A 27,147-nucleotide genomic window follows, 5' to 3' on the forward strand; every position below is an offset into this window, starting at 1 on the left:
CCTGATAAAGTAAAGGGTCATCACAAAAGGAAGACCTTCAAGGAGATGGATTGACACAGTGGCTGCAGCAATGGGAGTCATGCATCACGACAATTGTGAGGATGGCACAGGACAGGGCAGTAGTTTCTTCTGCTGGGCTTAGGGTGTCTATGGATCGGAACTGATTCAATTACCATTAACGACAACAACCTCCAATTAAAAGTGCATCCCCTCTTGACCAAGTATTTGCTTTCTGGAATTTTACCTGTGTGTGTTCAAACATGTATAAAGATGACCCTGTGATGAAGTTTTTGAAAGTAACTGAAAACAATATGAATGAAAATCAAGAATTGGTAAAGCAATTCATGATATTTGGGGGGAGGCTATGTGAGTCTGACACAGCTGTGAAGAACGACACTGTAGGATTGAGTTAGAAGTGCCCCTTTGAGTTTCTGAGATTGTAAATCTTTAGGAGAGCAGGCAGCCTCATCTTTCTCCCATGGAGCAAATGGCAGGTTCCCATGGCTGACCTGGGAGTTAGCCGAGAAGTGCTAGCTCATCATGCCACAGGGCTCCTTGCAGCTGTAATCAGAGATTTTCTCAAGAGAGTGCAGTTCCTGAAGAAGGATCTCATTCATGTTAAAGTAGGAGATCAACAAAGAAGAAAGCTAAAATAAAATGAGTGACTGTATGTGCAACGATAGGCTTAAACATGACAAAAAAATTGAAGTGCAGCACAGAGTTTTTTCCTGTTGCTTATAGCATCTCTATGAGTCAGAACAGACTTGGACACATCTAAATAAAACAAATGAACCAGGGAGTATAGAAAGGCATATACGAATGTGAGTACATGCCAGAGAGATTTGAAGTAAAGCAAGGAGTTGTGATGCTCTAAGTATAGCATGATCCCAAGTCAGCTATTCAAACAAGGATAGCTTTTTAATTTATAAGTTGGCTAATGAACATTTAATTACTTAAAAGAATGAACAATAGGTCCAAATGAACAAATCCCCACTGTGATTCCAGAATAAGAGAATCAGAGATTGATTTGGCAATATATGAAGCAGTTGGTTTGCTTTAGAAAATCCACTTTGTAGCTTCAGATTGGACACTCATGTTTAAACCGATGGTCATTTCCTTTGCACACAACTTATTCCTTTTTATGACAGGATTCTCTAATTGGCATTTTCCCTGGTCTTCAAGCTTCTCGGTTGAAGGCTCTACTGATGACATTTTCTTATTCCTTTGAGATGCCACCCTAAATCCCCAAAATGGAATTCTACTTCCTCCAATTAGTATATTTAAATTAGGCAAATCTACATTTTAAAACATCTGAAAACTATTTTCTAAATTTAGTGAAAATTATTCTAGCTATTTTCTCTTTTTTTATTCTAGCTATTTTCATGAGCGTTCATTAAGTGTATATGCAGTGAAGCACAAATATTATTTTGTTTATATTACTTATTTGTGTAGCCTTCCACATGTCCTACTAACAGGAAGTGAGGATTTCCCTAAAGCTTGGGTGGGGAAAGTCTGGCCTGCAGGTCATGTAAGGCTGGTGAAATCATCAATACCAACTAACATCACACACCTATATAGAACTGCAATTTTAAGTTGATCATTTTCTATGGCCTGTGACTGCTGTTATAAATATACATGGTCATTGGTAGATAACAAGTTCCGCACCCCTGCTCTAGAGAGTGCTTGCCTCTCTCTGTCCCCTCTCTCTCCTTGAAGACTTAAGGACATTTGGGCTGATTGACACTAAAAAGGTTACTAAAGTGCCTGCTTCTAAGAGTGGAAACAGGAGTTCATTTACCTCAACACTCTCAGTTTTCTTGCCTGACACTTCAGTGGGCAAAGTTTATCATCCAAAGGTGCACAAGTGTGTCTGGATACTTATTGCACCCCCTGCAGGTCTGCCTAGGAACAAGTTTTCTTTCCAGAGTTTACCAAATGATGAACCTAGAAATGTAGTCTTTGTAGTCCCATGAGTACTAAGATGATGGGACAGCTTTGCAAAGTATGGTTTCTTGCTACATTCCATGCCCCTGGAAATATCACGCTTCTTATTTTCCAACAAACAAGAACAGGAGGCTACTTGTTCTGTTATAAACTGATGATCTGTTTATGTCACTAAGGGGAAAGAGCTGAGTATTCTCTAGCAAATATAAGGAAAGAAAGACATTGATATTCTGGCAGGTACTTCTGGTAAGTCATTCTGCTACATGTGTAATGAAATGATTAATAAAATAAATGTGTGTATATGTGTAAATATATGTTCTTGTTTTTGCAAAGAAAGTCACAGGAAGGAATAAAAGAAACAGTTTATAGTGGGAAGTGGGAATGAGGAGGTTGGAGTAATATCCATTTCTAGCACCTACATTGTTTTATTTTTAATAACATTATCCCATTTACCATAAAATTAAAATTGAGGGTTTTGTTGGTTTATTCATTTTAACTAAAAATAAGAGGGCTCCCCCCTTCAAAAAAAGAAGAAAAGTGAATGAACATAACTTCTGTTAAAGGAGTTTTCAATTCTTTGTGCTTAATTTCAAGCAGTATTGGTTCTGGGCTTCTAGCTCACAAATTAGCTTGCTTTGAGCTCTCTGAAAATTCCTTTGATTTTCAATTTTACTGTCCAAACCAAGAAGCTAAGATTTTCATTTATATGGTACTTTTAAGCTTATAAAATATGTCCAAAATATAGCACATAAATATGAATAAAATATACACACCGTTCATTATTGCATCATTTTTTCAGATAAGCAATGCATCTACCAAATTTAACACTGCACCTTGTAGGTAATTTTTGAGCTATCATTTATCATGAGGATGAAGCATAAGAATATATTAGGTAATGAGAATGATCATTTAAAAATTACACTGTTATAATTGCCTAGAGCCTTCTATAACCCAGGAGAAATTGGGAATTACTGGGAATGAAGATATTTGGAGAAGAATCTTTACATGGATTCACACCCAGAGACTGATGCATATTTAATGGAATTATATTTCCATCTTTAAGGGTGTTTCCTTTTTTTCTATTTTGAAGTAGCTACATAATTTCTCAACTGACAGGTCAGCCTTTCAAACCACCATGTCTCTGGGGGAGATAGATGAGGTTTCCTACTCCTGTAAAGAATTAAAGTCCCAGAAACCCATGAAGCAGCTCTGCCTTGTCCTGTGAGGTCACGCTGGGTAGGGATTGCCTTGAGAGCAGTGGGTTTGCTATTTTTGAAGTTGTTTATATCATGTCTACTGAAAAACAATGTTGAATCACACTGAAAAAAAACGGGTCTAAAGTGTATGTGTTTATGAATGAGTGACTTCATTTCTAAGTCAATCACGATGATCCCAAAGTCCACATGATGAAATAAATAACCCCCGAATTAGACTTTAGATGTAATGTGAGATGTTCATCAAGAAGATGGATTTTGGTCCATGCTGGAATGCTGCTTTCAAATATGACCAGATGAGTGCTGTGTTCTTTGCTCTGACACCTATTGACGTGGAATTCAAATGGAGAAGAGGCCTCTGCTTTGATGTGTAAATCAAGAAAATGCAAGAAATTTGCATTGCCAGAAACTTTCCAACCTGAAGTCAGAACTTTCATATCATTAAATTGATCCACTGAGAGTTGTTTTGATTAAAGCACTAGCTTAACTCAAAACAGCATCTGTACTCAGTGATATAAGTCAAACAAGTAAAATGAGTGCCTACCTTTTAATTTTTTTATGAAAAGGCTTCATAATATATAATTAAAAAGTGTTTTACATGTTCTACTGATGAACTATCTGCAGGTATGACATTTAGCATCTGCACTTAAAAGTAGCCACCTGTTACAGTCTGGTAATCCTGACTGTGAAGAAAATCAGAAAAATGAAACTTGGTATTATTTGGATTCAAGAGTCTCAAGAATACATCATTTCTTTGATTTTCATTATTTTGTTGTGGGTAATCATTCAGGATTTTAAAAAGTGCATTCATGGGGAACTCCATTTGACTGCATTTGTTTTCAAACTCTCGGGAAAATATGGAATAAGAGAAGAATTCTTGAATTTATTTTTTGCTTTTGTGTCTTTAGCGTTTCAAGTTCAGGGGTTTGTTTTCTTTCTTTCTTTCTTTTTCACTTCAGTTTTAAGATAGCTTCTCAGATTTTTTCTGCACCCTGCATCCAGTTGCACATAATTTTACTTTTGATGGATGGGGGTAATAATGAATTGAGTCGCATGTTGTGATTTAAAGTACAGTGTCTATGTCAATTATCCTCAAGTTGATTTTGACTCGTGGTGATCTCATTTGTGAAAATAATGTTGTATGTCACCCATGATCTGATTGAACAGTGTGGTCAACTCCCTGATGGAGTCTTCAGTGAAGCAGCCAAGCAGCTGTGGACAGACTAAGACAGAGTCGTTGTTGTTGGGTGGCTTCTTGTCAGTTCTGACTCATAGTGACCCTGTGTAGAACACAACAGAACTGTACAGACCTGCGCTGACCTTATAATTGTCCCTGTGTTGGAGCCCATTGTTGCAGAAACTGTGTCAACCCAGCTCCTGGAGGCATTTCATTTTTTCCGTTGCTTCACGATGCTTAGCATGCTTCATCATGCTTAGCATGATGTCGTGCTAAGGACTGGTTTCTCTTGACAACATGTCCAAACTAATTGAAGCGAAGTCTCCCCATCCTTTTCTTTCAGAAGCATTCTGGCTGTACTTCTTCCCTGGCAGATCTGTTTGTTTTTTGACAGTCTTTGTACTTTCTCGATTCTTCATCAGCATCATAAGTGAAATGCGTTGATTCTTCTTTGGTCTTTCTTATTCCATGTCCAACTTCCAAGTCAATATGAGATGACTGAAAATATTATGGCCGAGACCTCAGTACTCATCCTGGCATTTCAAACCTTTAAAGATATCTTGTGCAGCAGATTTACCCAATGCAATGCAGTGTTTGACCTCTTGACTGCTGCTTCCGTTAGTGTTGATTGTGGATCCAAGTAAGACTGACTTATTGACAACTTCAAACCTATGGATCTAGTTATAAGGATTTTCTTTACATTCAATCCTAATCCATACTCTGAAGGATGCAAGCCTTGATATTTATCAGCAAGTGCTTCAATTCCTCCTCATTTATAAGCAAGCAAATTTTCATCATCTGCATATCACAGCTTATTAAGAAGCCTTCCTTCAATCCTGATATCACACTCTCCTTCAAATAATCCGGCTTCTCTGATGATTTGCTCAGATAAAGATTGAATCAATATGGTGAGAAGATACAAACTTTCTCATCCATCCTTTTCCTGATTTTAAACATGCTGTGTTTCCTTTTTCTGTTCATACCACTGTCTCCGATCTGTGTGCAGATTCTTCATGAATTCTTCATTATTTTTCATGACTACAATAAAGTATTCTGGAATTCTCATTTTTCTCAAGACTTTTCTCAAGTTCCATAGTTTTTTGGTTTTGTTTTGTTTTTATAATCCACAAAGTTGAATGCCACTGCATGGTCAATAAAACGTAAGTAAACATCATTCTGGAATGTTCTGCTTTCAGCCTAGATCCATCTGACAATAGCAATAATATCCCTTGTTCCACATCCTCTACTGAATTTCGCCTGAACCTTGGCAGCAACTTCTACAACCATTGTTGGATGGTCTTCAGCATAATTTTACTTGCATGTGATATCATGATTTTGTTCTATATGTTGAGTATTCTGTGGGGTCACCTTTGTTTGGAATGGATAAGGATACATTTCTTATCGGTTGAAGAAATAGCTGTCTTCTAAATATTCCAGCATAGATGGCTTAATGCTTCCATTTCAATTGGTATTCCATTAATATCAGAAACTAGTTTTTGACTAATGCTTTCAGTGTAACTTGAACATCTTCCTTCAGTACCACTGGTTCTTTCTTTTCTCTTGTAAGAGTTTGAGGCTTTTTAATTTGTCTCAAAGTTACTGAAGCAAAATCCTCCCCAATGCAAAAGGGAAAAAATATATTTGTAGGTAAAACTCAGTTCTATACATAGAATGAAATGTCATCTCCACAGGGCTCTATCTAAAAGTGTCATCTGTATCTGAATGTCCACGAAAGACTTCGTCATGGTCCAATAAAAATAAAGCCCACAGTTTCTTCTCTCAAATGGAAGTGACAAAGACAGGGGCAGAAGCATGGTTCAGGTTTCATATTCTTTCTTATGACTTGTGGGCTCCTTTTCCTGTGCTTCTCCAGAAGCTTCCTCGAACCCAAAAGCCTCTCCAGATTCTACTACCGAATAGACAATGCTCTCCTCTGCTGTGGCCACTGAAAGCTTCCAAACCCTTCTCTGCTGCCACCGTGTCCCCTAAAGCCACCTACACCTTTGAGCTTGGCCCAGTTCAAGGTCACTGTTTTCATCGATCTCTCGCCATCATCCAGAGCCTCCTTGACTGCTCTAGCTTCCTCTTCACAGCTGAAGTCTCCTGAACTGCATGCTTCAGAGGAGCTGGTTTTCCCGTCAATGACTCTCCTGTTTTAAACAGACCCATCAAACAATTCTATCAAAGTCTCATTGGTGGTGTCTTCAGACAGGCCTTTGGAGGTTTGGGCCAGCCTGGCTCCTTGAGTTGGGTGATCACCTGAACCCTTACAACTTTAACCAGATTATTCTTCCCTCAATTTCTCTTTTATTACAAGAAATTACTTTCTAATGAAGCAAATTTTATGAGTGCATACCCTTTAGATTTGCTATGCTGCTTCTGGGGCACGTTAATCGTAGTTGCTTTCTCGAACACCTTCTGAAGAATTTCACTGGTTACATTGTTTTTGATATACCACTCCAAGCGCGGTCTCCCCACCTCAGTGGTCTTGATCGACGTGTCTCCCTTGTATTACACAGTGATATTTCCCAATAATCCATCTCTGTTCACTGCTTGTCTTCAAGGGTTTTCTGAGCATCAACTTCGGTCTTAAATTCGAGGTAAGCGATCTATGGCTTTTCCGTCTCTGCTGACTAATCTGATCTCCATAGCATCTTCAAAGACTTCTTCTTAAATCATTGTGAGTGACTTATAAGGGATATTTTTTGGCCAACTATATCCTGGCATCTCAATCTTTCTTATTTTATTTTCCCTCTGGCCTCTCAAATTTAATTTTGTTGCCAAAGACTTTTAAGTCAGTGAGTTCCAAATCTTTTTGCAGATTGTCAGCAGATGCAAAATCCACCTAACCAAACTCTCTCATCATACCAATTCTGACACCCATCACAGTAAAATTATTTTTAGCAAAAAGGTCACTGAGGTTAGTTTTTTTTTTTTAATTTAGGGACAGATTTGTTGCTGTTTGGGTTTCCCATAAAGAGTTTTAAACCTGTCATTGGCTCTATGACTTCTGCTTTCTGTTTCTTAGTCTATTTCCTTCTTCCATTTGTCAGGTTCTTCTTTGACAGTTTCTTCTTCCTCTTTCTCCTCCCCTTCATCATCATTCTCATCCTCGTAATCTTCATCTCCATCACCCTTATTTTTCTCTTCCTCTTTGTCATGTTCTTCTTCCTCCTCAGCTTTACTCTTGTCTTTCACAGGACCACTTTGTTTATTTTCTATTTTTCCTGTTTCCTGCTTTTGGCTGGCATGATCTCCAGAGCCTCTCCCTCAGAGTCATCATCCTCATCATTTTTATCCTCCTTCTCCTCCTCCCCCTTGTCTTTTAAAGCAGAAGAAACTGCTGATTATAATTGACTCAAATTCCTCCTCATTCTCACCATCTTCACACTGTCCTTTTCAACTTCCTCATCATTCTTATCCCCCTGACAGTGCAGTGGTTATGTGTGGGGCTGTAATCCACACAGTCTACAGTTCAACACCACTATCAGTCTTTCCACTCCCATAAACAGTTACAGTCTCAGAAACCAGTAAGAGGTCACATGAGTCAATATTGACTCAAAGGCATTTAGTTTGGTTTTCACCCCCATAGCTGGTGTGACAACACCCTTCTTGCTGGATTTGCTCTGGATGGCTTTATTCTTGTCAGGTGCTGCTACTGCTTTGACTGGTGTGTCTGTCTTTTTGGCTAGTGCACTGGCTATCTTTTTGATGAGAGTGACAACTGTTTTCTTGGCTGGTGTGCTAGATACCAGCCTTTTTATGTTGGAGAAACCATCTTCTTTGATGGCATTATGCCATTCTTCTTGCCTTTTATCTGATGAATGTGAACCTCCTCAACTGCTTTCTTCTTCTTCATCATTGTCTAATAAGTAATCATCTTCACTATCATCTTTACCCAAGGAAGGAGCCATCTTCTTGGGATAACCTTGGTTTTCACCAGCCTTGGCAAGCTTCCCATGTTGGCTGCTTGGGGAGATGGTGGGCACTAGAGGTGACACTGTCTTCCCTGATTTTTAATGAACTTTTTCTTTATATATATATATATATATATATATATATATATATATATATTACAAATTATAATTGTGTTAGTTTAGGTTGACTACAGAAACTATATCCTTACCATGTGTTTATTTATTTCCCATGAAGAAAGAAATCACAATGGTATATCACACATAGCAAGTTCAGAAACATTATATATATAATTTGTGTATATATATATATATATATATATATATATATATATATATATTACAAATTCATAGACACTCATATGTGTATAAGAAAGAGCTTTATATAAAGATTAATTGTACAGTAAGAAAACATCCTAGCCCAGTCCAGATCAAGTTCAACAGTCAAATATCAGCTCATATGTCCCATACTAGTCCATAAATTTCTCTTTAGATTCACACAGCCATATAATAATTCTGAATGCAGGAATATCACAGGCCAATGGGTGGAAAGTCTTGTGGATCCAGTGGAGATGAAAGCATCTCAGCACTGGTGTGGGTCTCCATGTGGTTCCTCCAGCTCCAGGGCTCTGGTTCTATCAGTGTAGCTCCATGTGTCTTGTCAGCAGGATGGCAAATCAAAGAGAGAGAAGCAGAGAGTGTTTCTGGCCTCCAGTGAGCTATTTATCTCTGTTGCACCTCCAAATGAGGTTATCAAGCTGTAACCTGATTGACAAGCTAAACTCCACCCCTTCACTCTTAATAGTCTCAAGTTGGCACCTGATTATGTAACTACCACAGCTCCCTAGGTAGATGACTGGTATAAACCTCATCTCCCCACCCCTACTTGGCCACCCACACCATCTGTAGAGAACAAACTCCATCCTCTCTGATCTGATTCACAAGAATACACCTCTCACAGTCATACCAGACAGCAAAACCATCCCCCTAACCTGAATCTGAACCCCACTCTCTAGCCTTACCAGATCTCAGGGCACAAGGTAGTAAAGCAATATACCACCACATACTATACCCACCAATGCAAGGGATCTCTGCTCCAACCAGTCCTGCTGCACCCTCTCCCCCATGACAAAGGGTGGACCCCAGAGGGTCATTGTCCTGGTATTGTTGTTGCTGTCTGTTTTAATACTTCCATACTCTCACCTGCACCCCCTTTTACAAATTTTTAAACTATTCTTAAATGTCATCTTCAACCAGGATTTACCTATTTGTGGGCATACGTAAAAACAGGGAAAACAATTTATGTATTTCCTCAACACATCTTCCCACCAGAAGTTAGCAGATAAAACAAAGACAAGCTCCTAGGTAAAATTCAGAGCCAAACAAACATAAATTAACAACTATCCTGCATCTTACTCTAGTATTTTTTTTCCCATTAGTATTCTTAAAACAAGTCTCTTGCCTTTAATTTTCCTTATTTCAGTCAAAAGAACTAAAGTTTTATTTCAGAATATTTTCAACCGGTCCTTTAGTCTGACCTTTCTTATCGTCAAACTTGTGCTGTCCTTCCTACTCTGATTTTTAAAAAAAGCTCACCCTAACACTACATTAAAAAAAAAAAAATCCTATTGTCTATTAGGACCAGTTCCTTCAGTGCTGCAGGTGGGCAATCCCTTCCTTTAACCTACCAAATAACACTACCTGACCTCTCCCATTTTTTACTTTATGTACTGATCCTTTTAACCCTTCCCAACACTTGCTCTCCCACTCTCTGAATGCTTCTTGAATACCTAATCCAACACTCCCCACCAGAAACTTAATACAGACTGTCCATAACCCCTCTCCTGTACTACTGAAGCTAACAGAGTTCACAACTACCACATAACATCACCTACTTAACATCCCTAATAGCGATGTCAAGATGACAAAGAAACAACAGAAGATATTGGTGCACACACAAAAACAAGAGATATGGAAACAGATCATCTAATACCAACCAGACCTAAATCTAATTCCTGACACTGAACAGGCTATGAAGCTGGCAGACAAAGAATGTAACAGAATGATAGCAGGACTCGTGCAACCGCTGAGCATTGGAAAGAGAAAGGGAAACAATAGAAAAGCTGATCACCTCACTACAAAAACTCAAAACATAAACACAAATCACCTCTACAATAGAATCAAACAACACTATGATGGAACTGAGAAACAGAACTGAAAAGATGGAAACCGAATTCATGACCTATAACACAAATCTATAGACTCTACCTTAAAAGAGGAACAGATAACAACAGAAAAGTTTAAAGAGATGGAGAAGAACATGAGAACATTGTGCCCCACAATGTTTGTCTTATAGGGATTCCAGAAGAGAAAGAAGCATATAAATCCACACAGAAAATAGTCCAAGATCTCCTGCAAGAGAACTTTCCTCAATGTCCAAACAAGGAAAGGAAGTTATTCATGAAGTTGAGATAACCTCAGCTAAGAAAGATCTCAAAGGACACCCCACCCCACACCACATATTGTAGTCATAAAACATCAATGAAAAGGAAAAAAAAATATAAAATCAGCAAGAGGAAAAATGGTCAATTACATACAAAGGGTCAGCATTTAGAGTAACCTCAGATTTCTCAGCAGAAACCATACAGGCAAGTAGACAATATAGTGATGTATACAGAGTACTAAAGAGTGAAAAATGTCAACTTAGCATCCTGCATCCAGCAAAGTTATCAATTAATTATGATGGAGAAATAAAAAAATATTCCAGGACAAGAGAAACTAAAAAAAATTCACAAAAAACAAGACTGCCACTACAAAAAAAATGCTCAATGAAGTACTATGGCCATAAAACCAGCAGCAACAACACACAAACCTAAAACCAACATACAAGGCAACCCTTCACAAAAAACAACACACACAGAGCAACACCCAAAGCAAGGAAATAACACAGGAAGAACAAAGAAAATAAACACAACACCAGACAAGCACACAACACACATACATAAAGCAAAATGGTAGTAACAAATACATACATATCAATAATTTCACAGAATATTAATGCACTGAATGCACAAGTAAAGAGACAGAGAATAGGAGAATGGATAAGGGGAATTCTACAAATATTATAAGATTTGACAGCAATACTACACAAACTCTTCCAGAACATAGAAAAAGACAGCAAACTTTCAAACTACATAATTCTATGTAGAAAGCATAACACTGATTCCAAAACCAGGAAACGAACCCACAAAGTTTGAAAATTATCGGCCAACATCCCTCATGAACATATACTCTAAATTCTCAGCAAAATCCTGGCCAATAGAATACAGCAGCATATCAAAAAATAATAATAATTCACAGTGTTCACATAGTATTCATTCCAGGTATGCAGCAATGGTTCAACATTTGAAAAACAATCAGCGTAATCCACTACATAAACAATATAAGAAACAAAAACCACACCATCATCAAAAGATGCAGAAAAGGCATTTGACAATTTTCAATGCCCATTTCTCTTCAAAACACTCAACAAAACAGGAATAGAAGGTAAATTCCTCAACATAATAAAAACCGTATATGGGAAACTAAAACCAATATCATGCTCAATAAAGAAAAGCCAGAAATATTCCCACTGAAAACAGGGACCAGGCAAGGATGTCCTCTATCACCACTCTTCCTCAACAAAGTGATGAAAGTTTTAGCTAGCACCATCAGACAATGGAAAGAAATCAAGGGACTACAAATGGGTAAGAAAGAAGTGAAACTCTCCCTATTCACAGATGGTATGATCCTACATAGAAAATCCAAGTCTCCATAAAAAGCCTGCTGGACACAATTGAGGAATTCTACATGGTAGCAGTATACAAAGTCAATAACCAGAAATCAATTGGATTCCTGTATGTCGTGAAGAGAACTACAAAAAAGACATTAAGAAAGCAATACCATTTACAATAACCTCATAAAACATGAAATATTTAGGAATAAACTGAAGAAACAAATGAATTATATGGAGGGAAAAAAACCTACAGAACATTACTACAAGAAACTAAAAAGGACCTATATAAACGGAAGAATAGTCCATGCTCCTGGATAGGCAGACTTAATATCGTGAAAATTACAATACTACTAAAACAATCTACAGATACAATGCAATTCCAATTCAAATCCCAAATAAATTCTTTAAAGAAATGGAAAAAATATTTACCAATTTCACCTCTGAGGGACTCTACCTTTTGATTAGCAGCCAAGCAAGGTAATCACTTTCATCACCCAGAGATAAATATGTGTTTATATAAAACCGAATATGTATGTGTGTATACAATTATGTTTAAATACTGAATATAGCTATAGATACAGCTTTTTCAAAATGTTTCATCCACTAATATGTGTATCATTAATAGATTAGGCCAACAAAGAGCATCTTTGATAAACGCTGTGCAGATATGGTCATTTTCTGATGTTTTGTTGGTGAGATGAAAACTTTGATGAATGATTTCATAAATTAATATAATATAATATCCTCAGAAGATGAGGAAAACAATCAAACAATTGCAAATAATGGAATAGCTGGTATAAAGTTACATATGTTCATATGTGTAAGTGTCGTGGATTTAGTTCATAATGGCATTTCAATTCCATATAATAATCTGAGAGAAAGAGAGAGCCTAAGTGGTTTCCACACCACAAGTAAATTCATCCACCATTGTATTCAGTAAACATTCTCCTTATAGCATGCGGGAGATGGAGAAATGAATCTATTTTCCTTAAATTTTGCTCTGTTTGCATAGGTCTTTTGTCATGTGAATATCTTACCTCGCTGAATTTAATTTTATTATTTTAAGAAAGACATGGCTCATAAACGCAAGTCAGCTTATGATCAAAATTTTTCTCACAGAGTTTAGATTGTCTATCTGAAACTGTCACCTTACATCCTAATTTTAGAAACTGTCATATAACATGTTTCTGTGTATGTGTGTGTGTGTGTGTGTGTGCATATGAAAGTGCATGTGTGTAAACATGCATATCCAAGGTCAGCATAGGTAGGCTAATCTGATCATCTAAGTTCAGAGGTCATATGGCTGATCAGATAACAGGCTGCTGATGACTATCCAGGTCGGTAGGCAATATGGGAAAGCCATTGGATTCAGTTCAAGGATCTGGAGGTCCATAAAAGAGATGTAGGATCCAACTCCATCAATAAAGAACAAACAACTTTTAGCATAGTATCTACCTATATAGGAATTAAGCCACCATTTCTCCACCTCAGCAATGAAACTTTCTTTACAATTGTATCAGGACTGTGATCCCAGTTACGTAGGTTGGATTTTACTCTAAGCTTCTTATAACTGATTGGCTGTTTATGAAATATTCCATTATGGAGTTAATTATATTGTGTTAGGTCACAACATGGAGGACTACTAGGGCTTAACTGCCCTGAGTTCCAGCTAAGTAGACACAAAACTTGCCTATAACAGTCAGAAATAGATTTAATTCTATTTATTCTTGTATCTTGTACATTCACGCATACCTGATGAACAGTAAACATTTACTCACTACAGATTGAAAGAATAAATGCAACTACAATTTTAAAGAAGAGTGACAAATTTCACTTTCTAACTAAACAGGATGCAAGCTATTTTTCACTCAAGCAGCAACTTAGTCTCTCAGTTGTCACTTCATTTGTCCCTGACATTTCCTCTCTTGAAGAAGCAGCTAGAGAACATAGAAAGCAATCATAGGCTCTGGCTTTCTGGGGATCAAATTCCTGTCAGAGCATTTCATAAGTGTAGTAATTGGGCAGAAGTGAATATTTACTGAAAGTCATTTTCACATAATAATTCCATTCTACTTGACAAGATGTTGTTCTACATTCTTTACATTATTATCACTGGTATATGGGTCATTGTCATTCCAGGGCATGCACACAGGCACATGGTAAGCAGGTGTTTTATAAACATTTCTTCCAGGGTACCTACTTTTAAAATGTGTGGTTTACTTGTAAAATTTTTGAAGAAAGTCAGTCACACAAATTTTCTGAGATAAAAATTGATGCATAGCATCATGATAAATTTTATCAAAAAGTGAAAGAAAGAACCCTAAAGTTTAAATCTATGGGGCACGGAAGCCAAGGTCCAACTTTGAATATATCCCATCTGAATTTGGTGAACATTTCAAGAAGAGATTTTATGATTTGAACACTAATAACTGACAAATCATGGGATAGTATTAATAACCTCATATATGAAGAAAGCATGCGGTTATTAGAAAGACAAAAAATAAAATATCAAAGTAGAGGCTGGGAATGATGAATTAAAAGAGCTGAACCAAAATTTTCAGAAGACAGCTTTAGAAGACAAAAAATATTATAATGAAATCTGGTGTTAGAAAGACAAGAAAGAAGATATGCTAAACATATGTCATGTTTGAAAATTAAAGAAAAGAAAAAACACAAGACTCAAGTTGAAATATTGAAGAATCCATGGGTAATTTAGTTAACGATGTAGAAAGCACCCAAGTAGAGGGAAGGAATACACAGCCACTGTACCAAAAAGAATCGACTGACATTCAGTCCTTTCAAGAAGCCTCATATGAACTGAAACAATGGTCTTGAAGGATGCCTAGGCTACATTAATGCATCTTCATGTACTTCAAACAGTTGATTACATTATCAATATAAAGGGTTTGTAATCAATTGTTCAAGTAGGAAAATTTGCTTTCCCTGGAATGTTCAATATACATGTTAATTAATTAAAATTCTGATATGCAATGCACTGATACAGCTTAACATTATTTAGTCTAGTATTTTCAAAACACATTTAACTAGGTGGTATTTCTTTTACTATGTGATACCCTTTAATATCATTAAAGTCCCAGACTTCGGAAAACCTTTCTAAGAAAGACTTGGGAACTACTTGATAGAATTGGATGGTTTTAGACAGATATTCAAAAATAACACTTTGGGAGATTTTTCCTGAAACAGTTACAAAACAAAATTTGGTAAGATATTCAAAGATGATTATTCACTGAGATTCACTAAACAATTAGAAATATGAAAGTTTATTACAAAATACAGTAAGTAGTTCAGTTGATTGAGAACAACTGTAGTTATAGCTATTGTTACTTTGTAGTAACCTAAGAGGGATGTATATAAATATAAAAGCCCTCAATTAATCCCTTTGTCTTTATTGGCTCTTATAATTAAGATCTTTTCACTCTCAGATGTAGTGTTTGAATATAATTCTGATAATTTTCAAAACAAACAGCCATGATGATGAAAAAAATCCATATTTTTAGTCCATGCCATCCTGGTAGCATAGTCATTACAAGTTGGACTGCAATCCTCAAGGTCCCAAGTTCAAAATCACCAGAAGCTCTTAGGGAGAAAGACAGGGCTTTCTGCTCCCCTAGACAGTTATAGTCTAGGAAACTCACAGGGGAAGTTCTACTCTGCTCTCTGGGATCACTATGAGTCTGTATCATTGACGTGGTAGCTGAGAGTTGAGTGAGTTATGGTTTCCTTTGATTTCAATTTACCTAGTAATATTTTATTTGAATATCTAATTTAGTTTTGCTTCCAACCCTAGGCAGCTTTGGTAAATGCAACATTAATTCCTTTGATGTTTAACCTGGGGTGGCTGGTGAAAAGCTTTTCATGATCAGCTATTGTAGGCATATCAGCTGTTAACATGTTGTGTTAGTATCTCACATGTGCTCTTTATAATGCACACATGTCAGTAAGTGTTTTAATTAATTAGTTGAAAGGGCATATCTGAGAAAGAAAGTTTGCACAGCTGCTCAACTGAAAATATCATTTGTGATAGATTTTTGGATACTTTGCCATATTTTTCAGGTATGTTGTGTTGTATATTGAAATGAAAGTGTGTGTGTGTTTTCAAATACTACCTCCAAATGTAAACTGAAGTATGTGCTTAAATTAATTGGTTGTTAACAAAGAGATCTTGGTGTTGAGGGAATAAAAATATTTGTAAGTATGGCAGTGACATCTATTCAAGAAACAATATTATTATGAATATTACACCAGTCATTTCATCTAACGCTAAGCATGATTTGAGTTATGCCGGTTGCTGGGTAACTGATCCTCCTCAAGGCAACGCCTCCTGTGTCTGAGCAGACTGGGCTCCACAGCGTTTGCAGCAGTTGATTGTTCTCAGAAGTCAATCCTTTCCTGGAGGTCCTGGGTAGAAGCTGAGTACGTTCCTGGTTGCAGAATCCAGCACAGACAGATGTAAAATCATTGTTGTTATTAATTTCAATTGAGTAGTCCCCAATTTGTGAGCATCTAAAGCCCAAAGAAGAGAAGCCATAGTGAATTACTGGTTACGTGTTAGGCTGCTAACTGCTAGGTCAGTAGTTCAAAACCATGAGTCACTCTATGGGAGAAAGATAGGTGTTTCTACTTTCATAAAGAATTACAGGCTAGGAAATTCTGCCCTGACCTACAGGGTCCCTCAGAGTCAGGATCAACTCAATGGCAGTGAGGTTTGATTTGGAATCCTGGATCACGCCCCCCCCCCCCACGATGAATCTTTGTAAGTTGGCCCATTGTGATTCCTAGGATTTCAATGATTGATGATTTAGCAGCGCACGAGTAAGTCCAAATGTATTTTTACAAAATCGTAGAGACTTCTAAAATATACAATTCTGAAGCCATTGTTTCTCAAGACAGTGTTTCTATCTCTCTAACCCTCCCCTGAAGAGCTCTGTGCTCTTCGGTTTGTGCCATGCCAAACCAGCCTGACATCCCTGATGATCTCTACTTTTGTTCATTTTACATGTTTTATTTAGTTTTGGGAAATCTGATAGAACAAAATCAGGGCTTATATTGGAATGGAGTAATGGTTCTCAATTAAATTCTCACATGATAGCCTTGGTTACCCTCAAAGAATGCACAGGTGCACAATTGTGATAGGGAAAGAAAAAAACAAATCCTTGAATCTACTTGCTGCTCTTTTCTGCACCAATGCAGTTTTTGGTTTTCTTAAAACTTCATGATAAGCACTCATGATCTCCCTGTGTACTTCAAGAAATTTCTCAAGATTTCAACTTTAGAATCTCTCTACACGCACACACGTGCACACACACACACACACACACACACACACACACACACACACAAAGTCTCCATACATTCAGAGCTGTCTTCAATGTCTTGAATTTAACTGGCCCAGTAGCGCCCCTGTTCTGATTGGACGTTTTTTAAGGCACTCTCACAAGTCAAAGATTAGTGCATTTCTGAGAGAGCTTTCCTGCAGCAATCTACTGACCACGGAACGTGTTTGAACACATTTTTCTTGGAACAAACACGCACATATATGAACTGGAACCTTAGTAGCTATAGAGTTTGGCTTACCTGAACAGATAACCAAACATTTCTCCAGAGTTTTTTTTAAATCTGAGTGTTCCTCTGAAACCTACTTAACATCATAGTCATGCATAAGTCTCCCCTGGCCGAAGGTAGTGCATGCCAGGAGGTACATTGCCCATGAATCAAACAAACTGAGCTCCCCTTCATGGAAAGCAAACATTACCCTGTCCCTCAGATCAGAAGCAGGTCTTGTTATAACTGAAGTGCCAGGGTGGTTCAACAGTTGTCCACTTGACTACTAGACAAAAGGTTGGCAGTTTAAACTCACCGGTTGCTCTGTGAAGAAATTATCTATCTGCTTCTGTAAAGATTTATTGCCTCGGCTGCTCTCGGAAAAATCCACTTTGTCTAAGTGTTACTATGAATTTGAAGTGACTCTCTGGCACATGACAGTAACAATAATATTGTCACTCTAAAGTGTTTAGTACTATTGCTTGACACAATTTAAGAAAAAGATACAGTCACAGCTCCTCATGTTTACAGTTGGCAAACAGAAGATTCCTGTGATTGAAAGATTAAGCAATGGCTCATTATCTCACCTTTAACAAAGGGTAGATTCATTATTTTAATACAGATATGCTCAACTCTAGACATAGACCTCCTTAAAAATAGTTTTATTGGCATGTAGTTGACATATAATACAATTCAGTATTTTGAATAGATTAAGAATATTTGTTCTGTCATCTCCACAATCAGTTTTAGAACATTTGCTTCATTTTTGTACCCATCAGCGCCCCATTTTCCACCAACCTCCCCTGCCACGATCTTAAGAAACTATTAATCCAGTTACTGTCTCTATAGATTTATCTATTTTGAATTTTATATAAAGAAAAAACCCCAACAATAATAACAAAATAAAATAGAGGAAAACCCCAATCAAAAAGAAAGCAGAAAATAAACAAAAACTAGAACAAATTTAAAATTTGTCAAAAGAGGACAAATGATAAGGTGTTAAATTTTAAACTAGTTACATCTGCATTAATTCACTTTCCAATATTCTCTGTCTGATAGCAAAGCTATTCACCTTTCTGATCAATGATCAAAGAGGATTCTCCTGAGGCTTAATCCATGTGGGGATTTTCAAGTGGGTCTTTGGCTTTCAAGGTTGTCCATAATCTTCTGCAAACCGTATGCTCAGAATTCAAGCTCTAACACATTTCCCTCTTCTGGGTTTGAATTTTATTATTAAAATTCTTGGATCATACAGGTTGGTGTGCTTCCTCCATGTAGACTTAGTTGACACCTCACATAGATAGTTGGTTGACTTAAGACAAGCCTTTATGACAACAGACCCTATTCTTTCTGATAGCTGGGCACCATCTGATTTGTTCATCATACTTTATAGCACCCATATCTTCAACGCTCTCTTCATGAGGGCATTTATCCAGTAGGGCCACATCATAAGAACTAAATGTTCTTAGATTAGAACTACAATTGAGTGGAAACTCTTAAAATGTATATATACATATATGTATATTCCTGATACACTTTAGAGATGTTGTTATAATTTATTGGGTAATATTATAAATCAACCCTACAGGGCTTGTTATAATTCTATTGATAATATCATTAATTTAGCCAATGTTGAAGAATTTAAAATACTGTTGAGGAAAGGAAAGTGTATGCATATAGGACAAGGTTTTACAGTAAAACCTGTTTAAAACTAATACATGTTGTGTTTGACTTGTACAAATAAAACACTGATGTGACTAGAGACTATCAAACAATGAGGATGGGAGATGTGGCAAAAACTTTCAGTAGCACTCCTTCAACGAAGACAGAACTACACATGCTGGACTGAAACACAAAGCGCTCTTAACAACCAAGGCATACCTTTGGAATATGGAAAACTCATTGTGCCTATTTCAAATTGGTCAACTTCATAGGGAGATATATACCTAAGAAATGGTTACAAAACACATGCGGTCAGGCAATTTGAAGGCGGATGTGAGTGTGCCTTAGATTCAGTGCTCTTGGGGCTTAAAGAGAAAGGAGCCAGGAATGCACTGGAATGATTCATCTTCCCTACAGTTGCTTAACTCACAACCTCCACACCTCCAGTCAGGCTTCTCTCAGAAGATACAGTCAGAAAATGCAATATCATCTGGTCTATGAGATCAATAATGACCATTCCAGTCTATAATATGCACATGTTTATTACACATACAGAACCTTTTTGTTTGAGTTCTTATTTGAGCCTAGCCCTTATTACTTGAAAACATTCTATTTTTTGTTGCAATTTTTAAGGCTCTGTTTGATTTTCTCTCGTGATTTAAACTCTTTGAAGTAGGTCTTTTTATCTTGCATAGCACAAATATCAATAATTCTTGAATGGAATTGATGAGAACATGTTTCTATTTCAGAGCACACCTTGCCAAGTGCTAAATATGCAGCTGTCATTCAATTAGCAGCATTTGATTGATTAAACTCATGTATATTTTGTCTGCGGAGACATGGTATGGAAGCCACGTCTGACCTCTTCTGACTAGAGAAAGAAAAAGGAGAACCCAATCCCAAATCTGCTCAAGGCTGATTCCTATATGGCAGAGGTCAGAACTATCTTCATCTTATTCGGAAACCAACTAGTCCTCCCACTACATTCCACTTCCCTGCTGCGTTAAGTAATTCATTCCAATGGCTGCGCAGAACTAAAGAAAATAGTCACGATTATGGGGTTCATTAGAGAAGCTAACAGGTTACAACATGTTAATGATACAGATTTGTGTCCTCAACTGTGAGGAACAGAGGGATTTCTCTTAAGTTGTCTCCCCAAAATATATGCCAGATTTAGCTTGAAAATAACTGTTCACTAGGCAGCGAAAGTAGGTCAGAGGTTATTCTCCCTAACATCGACCATCAAGAATGGATTGGGAGTCATTCTCACTGAGAGGTATCAGCTGTCTAGATCAAGCAGACACCACTGCTTATCCCACAACAAATAGGGCCCATTCCTTTCTGTTATTATTCCCTCGAAGCAGTGCCCATAGGCAAGCCCAGGACCACTCTAAGATGACTAAGCTTAGGCTACTATCTTGCCACACATGCCCCCCTATTCCCTCCTCTTACTATTGCACATTCACCCGTAGGTCATCCCCCTCCTATTGCTTGTATTGCCTATGTTAAAACCCCTCTCTATGAAGTAGGTTGCTATCTGCTATCAGGGGGCTTGCATGCCTCGCAGGATAGTAATTGCCTGCTTTATTGTATGAGACACCAGAATGATCAAACCTGTTCAAGGATGAATTGTACTGCCCTTCTCTGTGACGCATAATGCTGTGATGTATCCCCCTAAAGTAATATGATGCGTGGTTAGCAATAAATAAGGAGGCTCCCTGGTTCTCGGGAGGGTGGCTAGTCAAGGGTGGCTGGCCAGAGGTGGCTGACAGAGGGTGGCTGAGGAAGGAGGGCTGCTCCCGTGAGGGGCGGCTCCCATGAGGGCGGTGGACGAGAGGGCGGCTCCTGCTCTGGCAGCCGGGTTCTCTCCACGTGGACCACCAAGCTGGGTTGAGGTGTGCAATGCCACCATGTAATATGTCTGACTGTATTATTGAATTATCTCTCATGCTCTTGATGACATTAATATAATATTTATATATCTCAACCATACAATTGTGCATTACTGGACCCAGAAGTTGTATTACTAAACCAGTGAGTTCAAGCAGTGGGTGGGGCTAGCACCCCACTCCCCCATGCCATTTTTAATTTAATACTACACTCAACTATGCAGGCAGGGGTGACTCTTGCTAGTCCTTGGCTCTTCAGTCACACATTATCTTGGCTTCTGTCCTGCTCCAGTCACTGTTAGAAAGCTTTACTTTTTCTGGGGGATAGAAAGCCCACTGTTCTTTCTCGAGATAAGGATTTTCCTGCTGCCCCTTTGCTCTGTCTGGTGGTCTCACACTGCTCCTCCGCTGCCCCTCCCTGCAAGGATCTCGTATGTACTTCTCTCCTGATTCGTCTTTATTGTTGCCTCTGAGATTCTCTGCTTCTTCCTTTGAAGTGGCTCCCGTTAAACATGGTGTAATGGAAAAACTGACCAACCCCTCCCATTGGTTGGAGCCGTGGTGGTGCTGTGTGTTACACTTTGGACTGCTGAACACAAGATCACCAGTTCAATTAGAGCAGCTCTTCTGTGGAACAAAGATGATGTTTTCTTCTTCTATTAATTATTGCAGCTTCGGATAAGCCCTAGGGGCAGTTCTACTATATCCTAGAGAGTCCGTCTGTGTCAGAGTTGACTCGATAGCAGTTTAATTTCTTTTTAAAATAATCTAGTACTCTGAAGAGACAAACATTTGTTTGAGATGAAGAATCTTCACTCTAATTGGAACTGTGAGCATTTGTATCTATAAGCAAAATCCAGTCCAGCAAAATTGCAGTAGCTTATACCCACTCACAAGGTCAAAACTCTCTCCCTTTTCATTTGGTTGGGTTCAGGTCACTGCAGTCCTGACAGTATAAGCTAGATGTAATGGATGTCAGCAGCAAGCTTAGAAGTTCACACACACCTCCCTGCCCGTCAGACTTGCTGTACCCATCACAGGCCAGTCATATCCTCCTGTCCTCTCTTCCCTCCAGCCTCTGTGATCCAGGTCAATGGGTGACATTGGAACATGTCTGAATTCAGTCCATTTCTTCATTGCTCTTTTTCCACACTTCTACTCAACAGTGGGCCTAGGTAGTCAGCACTGTGAGCCTATCAGGCTGCTTGATGACAGATTCCCTTTAACTTTCAGTCCACGATGAGAGAAAGCCCAAGAAGCTTGGAAGAGCACATCCAATATCTCTGCACCAGCGACAGGGGCAAGGAGACTCAAAGGAGCAGCACTGACACCATGGGGGTCCTTTCTTCTTTGGCCTGAGACTATGGAACAGTGGGGCAGAGTAACAGGTGGGCTGTATTCCTGGCACCTGGAAGCAAAGGTCAAGAGACTATGTAGCTGAGAAAATGAGGACTGGAGAGAGACTTGGATGCTGGCTGAGGTGATCAATCCTTGTTGTTTCCTGACCTTGACTTGTGACTACCTATTGACTTCCCTAATAACCCTCCTGGGGAGCCCTGGTGGAATAGTAGGTTACTCCCTGTTTTGCTAACCATGGGGTCAGCAGTTTGAATTCACTAGCTACTGCTCAGGAGAAAGAAGGGGCTTTCTACTCTCTTAAATGGTTAAAGTATCAGAAACCTACACGGGCAGTCCTATGCGTTTCTATAGGGTCAATATAAGTTGAAGTCAACTAAGTGGCAGTGAATGAGAATACACCTCCTTAACGGTGAGCACTGTCTGTGAGTTCAATGTGGCCATTATAATGAATTATCAAACTCAGCATAGACGTAGAGTGTGTGGGAGAAACTGTGTCAGAATAGGTTGGACCAGGGTGCAGCTGCCTTAGCCAGTTCTCTGCTTCAGCCGGCAAGGCTCACTTCCTGCAAGACATCTCTGAGGAGAAGCCACATGGACCTACCCCGATGCAGCCCTGGGTGCTGGAGCAGCTGTGTGGAGACCCCTGCCAGCGCTGAGATGCTTACACGTTCACTGACTCGGCTTTCCTCCTGCAGTCGGTATCATTGCGTGAGTTTTGTGAGATGGAGGAGGACTTTGAGGATTGGTGTTGGATATATGGGTTAATGTTGGAATTGTGGGTTGGGATGTTTTCTTGATGTGCCTTTAACCTTTAAATAAAACTCTCTCTTATACATATGAAAAAAAAAAAAAGAATAGGTCACAAAAAATGGAGCATGAAAGTTTATATGACTTCTTTCTCATAGCAATAGGGAAGCCAGAGGAGATCAGATATGTTCACCTCCATTGACACCATTGCCATCTGCACATCTTTTCAAATACAAATGCGAAGGTTCTGTTTGAGGTTCAGACTTTCCAACCTAAAGCCGCACACTCTACAATGCTTCACCCAAAAAACCTATTTCTTTGGAGCAATTACTTCTTCTTAACATACCAAATAAATGTTGGCTGAAGGCTGGCTTATAAACTCTCTGTGTCCATAATTCTCATTTCTATCACACATGTAAATATGTTTTACAATCCTAGTAGGAGAATGAAATAATCATAATACAGTAAAATGCCATAATTCTTTAAAAAACATTTATTTTATGTTCTCCACCTGTCACCATCCCAACTCACATGCATGTGTCTTTGGGATTCTGGCAAGGCTTCTGGCCCTCAATGGGTCATCTGGTTTCGTGAGCCTGACTTTTAACCCAGGCCTCTCCAGGAGCAACTTCTGTTCCACCAGTTGCAGTTTAACATGACTCAACATCTTCTCAGTCATTACAGGTGAAGAGCACCAGGGTCAACAATCCAAGCAATATTTTCACTTCTCATGCCCAGTGACTCTGTCTTTTATATAATTTCATGAGCCTGCAACCATTGTGATAAATCTCACATCTAACACCAACTATACAGATGGTATCTGAATTCACCAATCTAACTTCCTCTGGCTACAGAAGGGAGGAAAATCCCACTCCACATCTCCCAAGAATGCTTCTGACACCAACCAATCCTGCAATCCTTAGCTGTTCTTTCGCTGCCTCTCTACACAGGCTCTTCAATACACTGCACCCCTGCTTCTTCTTCCTTGCTGGTCGCAGGATTATCTGTTTTTGCTTCTGAAAAGTCTCACTTTCTATGTAGTGGAATGGGAAAAATTGACTAATTTCCCCATTAGGTTTTCACACATCTTATTTGCATGGGCTTATCCAATTATTTGGTGGGAGTTACAAAGAATATGAACAGAAGAATCATATCAAGTAATTTCACATCATCATCCTCTAACTGAATAATTATTTATTTTGGCTGTTCCCAAACTCTACATGTAATTATACTTTTGTAACTTTATATCATTTGTGACTTCTCCTTTGCTCTCTCTCCAAAGTCTGTCCCTTTTGATATTCAAATTTTTGTCTTTGGCCTTATTCTTATTATATAGTCTCATACAATATTTATCATTTAATAAATGTTGAACTTCACTCAGTATAATGATTTCCAGGTCTATCCATGTCATGAAGTGCTTCATAGTTTTATCATTGTTTTTCAGTGATGCATAGTCTAACATTGTGTGTGTGTACCAGAGTTTCTTCATCCATTCTTCCAATGATGGCTATTTGGGCTGTTCTAAATTCTTACGATTAATGTTTTAAATTCTGTGATGAAACTGGAAGTGCATATGCCTGCTTGTGTATAGGCTCTTACTTCTTTAGAGTATTTACCCAGGAGAGGTATTGCTGGATTGTATGGAATTTCTATTCTCAGTTGTTTGAGGTGGCATGATATCACTTTCCAAATGGTCGTACATATTTACCGTACCACAGTTGTGTATGAGGGTTTGAGGTAGGTAGTTTATTATTCCAACCTGGCGATAAACACATGTGGGGTTAAATGAAGGGTGAAGGGATAAATGGCTCAGTGAGCCTTGCCTTTCACGTTCCGAGTCCCTTGCTTTCTGATGGTCCCACCAGGGTGCAGTTGCCTTAGCCAGGTCCCTGTTTAGCTGGCGAGGCTCACTTCCAGCAAGACACCCCTGAGGAGAAGCCACACGGACCTACCCTGATGCAGCCCTGGGTGCTGGAGCAGCCGTGTGGAGACCCCTGCCAGGGCTGAGATGTTTACAAATTCACTGATTCAGCTTTCCCCCTGCAGTTGGCATCATTGGGCATGTTTTGTGAGAGGGAGGAGGACTTTGTGGTTTGTGTTGGAGATATGGGTTAATGGGTTAATGTTGGACTTGTGGGTTTGGGCAGCACTGGGTTGGGATGTTTTCTTGATGTGCACTTAACCCTTATATAAAACTCTCTCTTATACATGAGTTTCTGTGGATTTGTTTCTCTAAAGTACCCAGACTAACACAGGGTTCCAATCTCTTTGCATCTTCTCCAGCATTTGTTGTTTTCTGTTTTTTGTTTGTTTGTTTAAATCAGACTGTCATTGTTTATGTATGATGTGATTTCATCATTGCATTGACTTACATCTCCCAGATGGGTAATAATTGTGAGCATTTTTTTCAATGCTTGTTACTCAGTTGAATGTTATTTTCATGTGCTGTCTGTTCATGTCGTTTGCTCACAAATTTAATTCAGTTATTCATCTCTTTTTTATTAGTCTTTACAATTTTCTGTATATTTCAGAGATACGTCTCTTGTACATGTGAAATTGCCAACATTTTCTTTTCTGATTCTGTGTGTTCTTTTTCCTTTGCTGATGAAATAGTTTGATGCACATGGTCATATATGTGTGAGTCCCTCATTGTGCTTGATAGCACATCAGTGACCTCTGGAGGGCCCTTCAGTTTGTCCTTATTTTCTGCACTGAGGAAGTTCACAGCTCTGGGATTTGCATTTAGTTTTCTGATATATCTGGAGTTGGTTTTTGTTCAATGGGTAAAGTTTGTGTGTTGTTTCAATCTTCTGCAGATGAAAATCAAATTTTGCCGATATCATTTGTTGAAGAGGTCATCTCTTTCCCATTTACTAGTTCTTGGTCCTTGGTGGTAGATCCATCTGTCTGCTGATGGATGCTGCCATCTTCTTTTGAGTCTTCTGACAGCTAACAATATTTTCCCTGTGGAATCCTTGAGTATTATGACTTGAGGTTTGGGTTTTTCTTATTGGTTCTTTCAGTTTGAGAAAAACCGATCTTGTTCTTCCCATTTGGTTTTATAACTCCAGATTTTTGCACATTTCATAATATTCTGTTTTTATCTTCTCTAGCTGCCCACTTACATCTTCTGTTCAGCTTTTTAACATCACCCTTTCTTTCTTTTGCTTTGCTTACTCTATGTTGCATAGCACACTTCAGAATGTCTGTTGACATTCATTTTTGCCTTTCCTTCCTTACTTTTTATATTTAATGATCTTTTGATTTTTTTCATCATTGATAGCCTTGGTTTGGTTTCAGAACTCAGATGGTCTTTAGTTATAAGTGCTCAATGCATCTAATTTATTCTCTAAATTTAGGTGGGGTATACTCAGAATCCTATTTTGACTCTCAAAGACTATTTCTAATTTTCTTCAGATTTACCTTGAGTTTGCATATGGGCAATAGATGTTCATAGTGCACTTCTTATCTTGCTTTGGATGATGATACTGAGCTTTGCCATCTTCTCTTTTCATAGATATTGTAAATTTGATTCCTCTGTTTGGGTTAGGATGGATTTTCTAGTCAAGCAAACGAGGACACTTATATGTATATAAAGAGAGACATTTGTATCAAGAAATAAGTTTATATCAATAAATCCACCCACAGAGCCTCAGAGCAGGCAAATGTAGTGCCACTCCATGCCACAGGTAAGATGATATCTGGACACTGAACTGAGTGATTCCAAGGAAAGGAACATGGTAGGCTACCAAGAGCTCTTGTGTTAGATTGGGTTTCCAGAGAAATGAGATCAGAACATTAATATATGTCTAAGAGAGAACTCTATATCGAGAAGTGGTTTTATATCCAGAAGACATTCCATCCCATTGAAATAAAGTTCAAAAGTCTGATGTTAGCTGCAGCC

The 27,147-nt window shown here is 38.4% G+C and overlaps 1 pseudogene; it reads right to left on the reverse strand.

Annotated features, from left to right (window-relative positions):
- Positions 1-6,244: 6,244 nt before the first annotated feature.
- On the reverse strand, positions 6,245-8,249 carry LOC101660095 (annotated as a pseudogene).
- Positions 8,250-27,147: the final 18,898 nt, after the last annotated feature.

The sequence above is a fragment of the Echinops telfairi genome, unplaced genomic scaffold (genome assembly GCF_000313985.2).
Source record: "Echinops telfairi isolate 266 unplaced genomic scaffold, ASM31398v2 ScPeMD7_7467;HRSCAF=8505_1, whole genome shotgun sequence".
NCBI classification, from domain to species: domain Eukaryota; kingdom Metazoa; phylum Chordata; class Mammalia; order Afrosoricida; family Tenrecidae; genus Echinops; species Echinops telfairi.